The sequence below is a fragment of the Dermacentor silvarum genome, unplaced genomic scaffold, assembly GCF_013339745.2.
Source record: "Dermacentor silvarum isolate Dsil-2018 unplaced genomic scaffold, BIME_Dsil_1.4 Seq724, whole genome shotgun sequence".
Classification (NCBI taxonomy): domain Eukaryota; kingdom Metazoa; phylum Arthropoda; class Arachnida; order Ixodida; family Ixodidae; genus Dermacentor; species Dermacentor silvarum.
The window spans coordinates 133,713-140,001 of NW_023606679.1; positions in this window are offsets into that span (position 1 = coordinate 133,713).

The window sequence follows — 6,289 nt, forward strand, 5'->3', positions numbered from 1 at the left end:
GCAGTACCGCCGTAACATCTTCCAACAGCTGGTGGGTGACGTGAGGGCTAGAGCCAAAAATCGGGGCCCGTCTGAGCAGAAGGAGTGTGAGGAAAGGCTAGATGGGAGGAGCATTTCATCTACAAGCTCCCAGGCCAAAATAGCAAAGACTGTGCTGTTTGTAGCGATCGAAAAACAAACGGAGGCAGGAGGGAAACTGTTTTTCTGCAAAACCTGCAGTAACAGCCCTGGCCTGCACCCAGGAAAATGCTTCGAGCGGTATCACACGCTGCTCAAATATCGGTAGAGGAGTTGCCTGTAGAATGCAATAGAAAAAATAAATATCCTATGAGTTTTTCATCCACAGTTTGTGGTTTTCATCGCGGCGCTATAAACTGACAAAATAGTATCGGACCTGGACAGCCGGAAAGTGGGTAAAAGTTTCGGACCGCAAAGGGTTAAATTATGTGTGAAGGTAACACCCAGATATTTCATCTTCATTGTTCGTCAAATTTCCTTACGTCCAATTCTGTAAGTAAATTGCAATGGGGATTTTTTCGCTGTAACACTCATGCAGACTGATTTATCAAAGTTAATTCCATGTCGTATGCTGCACACCAATTAGAAATTACGTTTAGGGAATCATTTAGCAGGGATTGGTCGTGGACGCTCCTCATTGACAAAATAACAATCGTTTGCGAAAAGGCGAACCTCAATTAGTGGGTCCACATCTTTAGCAATATCGTTGATGTAAAGCAAAAATAGCACGGGTCCTATCACAGATCCTTGGGCACCCCAGAGGTGACAGGCAATGAAGCTGAGTACTCATCAGCTATTTCCACAAACTGCCGTCTGTTACACAAGTACACCTCAATCCACTTTACTACCATGGGATTTATACCGTATGTTTTCAGTTTTTGAAAAGTTTAACGTGGCAGACTTTATCAAACGCTTTTGAGAACTGCAGAGCAATAACGTCGGCTTGCGTTTTCTGGTTTATAGTAGTACAGCGAAATCTCGATGATACAAATCTCACGGGGTCACGAAAAATATTCGTATTAGCCGAAATTCGTATCATCAAAACACTATTGTAACTAGCTAAATTAAAGAGTCGGAGGTGAACTCACTCAGGCACACCTACGTAATAAGCATTTACAGTATAGACCACTTATAACACAACCGTTTATAGTGCAAAACTGGCTACAACGCAGCCTTTTCCGACTCCCGTTTACCCTCCCATAGAACTCCATGTATACGCATACCGCTTACATTGCAGCCGCGTGAGACGAAACACCGGTTATAATGCGGCTTCCGAAATCTCGCCGACAAGGGCGGTAGCGAGCACACTTCTCAACGAGGTGCGCCCACCGATGGAAGAGGAGATCAACGAGGGCGATGCGAGGAGGAGCATGAGACGTGGAACAACAGTCCAAGGGCGATGTCGCCGCGCGCCGTATGTGCGAGTGAAAGCGCGCGGGGACGCGCGCCTTCGCGGAGGGCAAACGCACAGCGCAGAGCAAACGCGACTTAGTCGCACGAAAGGCCGTGGGGTATAAGAGGGAGGGAGGGGGGACAACGCTGTGCTGCGGCACTAAATGCGTATCTTGCAATCCGGAGCAAGCGGAACTGGTGACGCAATCCCCTCGCGAAAAGAAGTAAAGCGGGAAGGCAGTGCAGGATGGAGGGGGGGGGGGGGGCGGCTTCTACTCTGCGTTCGCGCCCGTGCTGGCTGTCGGTGTTGTCGCGCGCACCGTATCTTGAAAGCGATCTCCACACGGCTCTGACCTTTGTATGCACTGTGCTTACGCTGCTCAGTTTCCATTGAAGCGATAGACCGCACGAACCTTCGCTCGCTGCGGCGGCCGCGCTTCCCCACGCCTGTGTGGGGAGAAGCACAAAAGCAACAAAAGTGCTACCGCTTCTAACTCTTCGGCCCATTCGCGGCCTCCACGCTGTCCTGCACCGCGTCCGCACCAAAAGAGAAAGGGGGAAAGCGCGTAACTGCGCGCTGTTCTCTTTCACGGCCGTCGGTGGGGCGGCGTTTATTCGTATCAACCGACGCGGGTTGAAAATCGATTCGTAACAACCGTTCTCTAGCTCGTTGCAAAGTAATGGGGCTCGGCCGGGACCACAGAAAAATTTGTATCATCCAGAAATTCGTATTAGCCGTGATCGTATCATCGAGATTCCACTGTTTCTGCAAAACTCAATTGTTTCAAAGAGCTGCGTAACGGTTGACAAGCCCTTTCGGAACCATGTTGTTTAGCATACTGGACCAGATATTTGTTAATTACATGTTCAAGTAGTTTGCATACGGTGCATGTTATCGAGATGGGACATTAATTACTTAATTTTAGCTTGTCTCCAGCTTTGAAGATTGGAACAACGCAAGCAACTAACCAGTCATCTGGTAAGGCATCCGTTTCGAGGAAAGCAGTGAATATTTCTACTAAAAAATTAGAAACCCATTCACAGTAACGTTTTGGAAACGCATTCGGTATTTTATCAGGACCAGAACTTTTCCTCATATCTAGATTTAGAAGTAGTGCTACGATTCCGTTTGAGAAATAATGACGTCACTAGTACATTCTTCGTTTACCCCAACTTCTTCTATCAGATATTCTTTCTTAGAGGAAAACACTGTGACTAAGTAGTTGTTAAAAGCCTCAGCCATTCTTACTGGTTCGCTACAAACAGTTTCATTGACTAAAACACCATGTATCGTTGGCTTTGAAGAAGATAAGTACCTCCAAAGTTTCTTCGGGTTATGAGCCATGTAATTAGTCAGCGTAGACGAAAAGAAAGGAGTTCGGGCATCTTTAAGCTGTCTTTGTATCAGCTTGCCAAGCACCGAAATCGTTGCCGCTATCTTTGGAACATCTTTTTGAGCATGTCGCAGTCGGCCCTTTAAATGAATAATATTGCGGGTTACCCACGGGTTGGCACTTTCTATTCGCTTAACTTTCCTGGGAACGAAGCGAGATAAACAATGTGATACCAGGAACTTAAAATGCTCCCACAATTTATTTACATCTTTTTCCTGTGGAAGCATGTCGAAACCTACTTCCAGAGCATCCAGAATTGATCTGTCATCAGCTCATTGAAAATCGTACACGTATGCTGTCGGGCTTTAGTTAATTTTTCGTTTGTCTCACTAAGGACAACTACTACAGATTTATAGTCTGTTATCCCATCTTCAACAGTGACATCATGGGTGAAAGTTTTATCAGACAAAATTATTAAGTCTAGAATTGACTGGCCATTGTCTTGTATCCGTGTTGGGAAATTCACTACTTGTACTAGGCTGTGGTTTACCATTATTTCCAACATTAAGTCCGCGTGGAAGCAATTTAAGGTACCTGGAATTCGGCTGTTCCAATCAACACCCGGTAAATTGAAATTGCCCATAAGTACTATTCTGCTTCGTATATATTTGTGATTGCACTCAAATAAGCATCAATTTTCTCAAAACAATCCACTGAACTTGGTGATCTATATACCACACCGATAAGTAATATAGTCTACCGAGAAATAGCCAACACCAAACGCTTTCATGATCATCGATGTCCGGGAGCGACTCATATTTAAACATTTTTTTAATCAATAGAGCAACGCCACTGCCTCTACTTGTCCTGTCTTTCCGAATAACGTTGTAGCAGCTGGGAAATACCTCATCGCTCTGAATGTCAGTGTGCAACCAGGTTTCTGTTATTCCTGTTGTATGGGGGTCATATAACAAAGACATATACGTTCAAGTTTTCCATGCTTGTTAGCAATGCTTCGTGCGTTAACATTTATAAGCCTTATTTCCTATGGCCTTTGATGTCATACATTGTCGCGAGACACGGAAGCTGAATATTTAGGCACTTGTGCACGAGTTGATCGCACAGGTCCCATGTGCCGTCCCATAGGCTGTTCCGTTGATAAAAAGCCTGTCATTAACAAGCTTCACCTTCGCGCCAGCCCTTCTATCTGATTGCGCAGAACGCCACAGTTCTTTCCTTTTCCGTTGCGTTTCATACGAGTAATCACGAGAAAGGTTCGCGTTTGTTCCTTTCAGTTTCTTACAGTTCTCAAAGATCGCTTCTTTTTCCTTGTGATTATAAAGCTTCAAAACAACAGGTCTATCTTGGTCCCTTTTCTTTTGCCCCAGCCTATGAATTCTTTCTATCGACGTCACTTGTACATCAAGGCGATCAGAAAAGATACCCTTCACAACTGCGTTTTCAATTCCTTCTTTTGTTTCATTGGAACTCTCCGGGACTCCGTACACAATAATGTTGTTCCTCCTAGCCCTGTCCTCTAATTCAACAATTTTCTTTCCTTGTTGTGTAATTGTCTGTTCCAGGTTGCGTACAGTGATTTCGAGACCTTCCAGTCTCGCGCATGTCGCCGCCACTTTATCAAGTTTTTGTTCAGACAAAGAAAACTTAGAATTCATTTGTGTTTGTGTCTCAAGAATAAGTTGCAGCAGTTCTTCAGTAGAAGAGCCGGGATTTGTCTCAATATCCCCGCAAAGTAAGAGTTTCAAGTGAGACCACAACAAGTTTATCGCATCAACACAGTTCACTGGGAGCGGCAGCATAATTAGACACAGAGAATCTGACTTAAATGAACCAGGCGAGTAGTAACTAACCTGTAAAACAAGCCATGCGAATTTAGGCGACATGACTGCAGTGCTGCTGCTGCTCCCACTGAAGAAGTAGCGATGTGGTGAAAGCTTTATAGGCTCCGGAAAGCAGGTGATGTCCCTCCGCCTGGCGACGCCCAGTTTCCTGGCCATATGACGTCACCCGCTTGCAGTCGAGAAGTCGATCAATGATACGTTCCCTTGTCCACTTGAGGCAGCAAAAGTCAGTCAACGGCAGAATCTGTAAAACAAGCCATGCGAATTTAGGCGACATGACTGCAGTGCTGCTGCTGCTCCCGCTCTTTTGAAAATTATAGTCGCCAGATACGAATCTGGCAGCCCGTTTTTGGACGCACTCCAGTTCTTCAACATTCAGCTTTATATGCGAGTCCCAGGTGGCGCAAGCATACTCAAGTATCGGACGAACGCTCAAAATATATAAAATTTCCCTTAGCAAACGGGTGCATCCTTAAATTTACGTCGGAGGAAGTTTAATGTGTGGCTGGCTTTCGCAGTGATATAATTGACGTATGTATTCCATGATAAATCAGTGGAGAAAATGACTCCTAAGTACTTATAAGTTGAGACAGCAGATTTCTGTGCTACCAAGAAAGTAGTCTGCTTGAAGGCATTGTTTCTTTTTCGTAAACCGGACCAGATGACATTTCGAGAGATTCAGTGCCATATTCCCTTATTGGCACCAAGAGTACGGAGTTTAGGTCATGCTGTAGTGTAACTGCATCTGCTTCAGAGAATATGGTGTGGTAGACACAGCAGTCGTCAGCGTAAAGTCGAACAGTGCTTGAAATGTAGTTACTAAGATGATTTATAAATATCAAAAAAAGAAGAGGGCCTAGAACCGACCCTTGCGGAACACCAGAGGTCACACACTTACTGAACTGATACCGTCACAAACTACGCACTGCTTTCTTTCCATCAGATACGCTTCAATCCAGGTTAGAAGTGTAGTAGGAATATTTAAAAGTCAAAGCTTCTGAAGTAATAGGTCCTGAGCAACTAAATCAAAGGCTTTTCAAAAATCTAGAAATATGCAATCTATCTGACCGGCAGAGTTTAAGGAAGCGGAAATGTCATGGGTAAATTCTACAAGCTGTGTTTCACATGAGCAACCTGATCTAATTCCATGTTGTGTTGAACAGAAAAAATTGTTGTTTTGTAGATGGCTGATTAACTGAGTATAAATGACATGTTCTAGTGTTTGGCACGACACGCTCGTCAAAGATATAGGCCTATGGTTGCATGTTTTACTTCTATCACCACTCTTTATGTATGGGAACAACATTGGCACTTTTCCAGTCATGAGGAAGTTCACCACACTCAAGATTTCTGAAACAGCACAACTAGATACGGGGCAACAGAACGAGCAAAATTTTTCAGAATGTAATTTGAAATGTTGTCGGGCCCCGGAGCAGATGTAAGTTTAACTTTCTGTAATAACAGCATGACTCCCTGTTCAGAAATTTCTATATCATCCATTCTTGTCAGGTTGCTTGAAGATTGGAAGGGAGCGTGTTTAGTTTTTTGACTGGAAAACACCGATTGGAAATAGAGATTGAAACAGTTCGCTTTTCCCCTTGAATCCTTGCCATAATCAACTCCATCTAGTATCTCGGGTAAAGTGCCACCGGTGTTTCTGTTGCTTTTACACATATTTCCAGA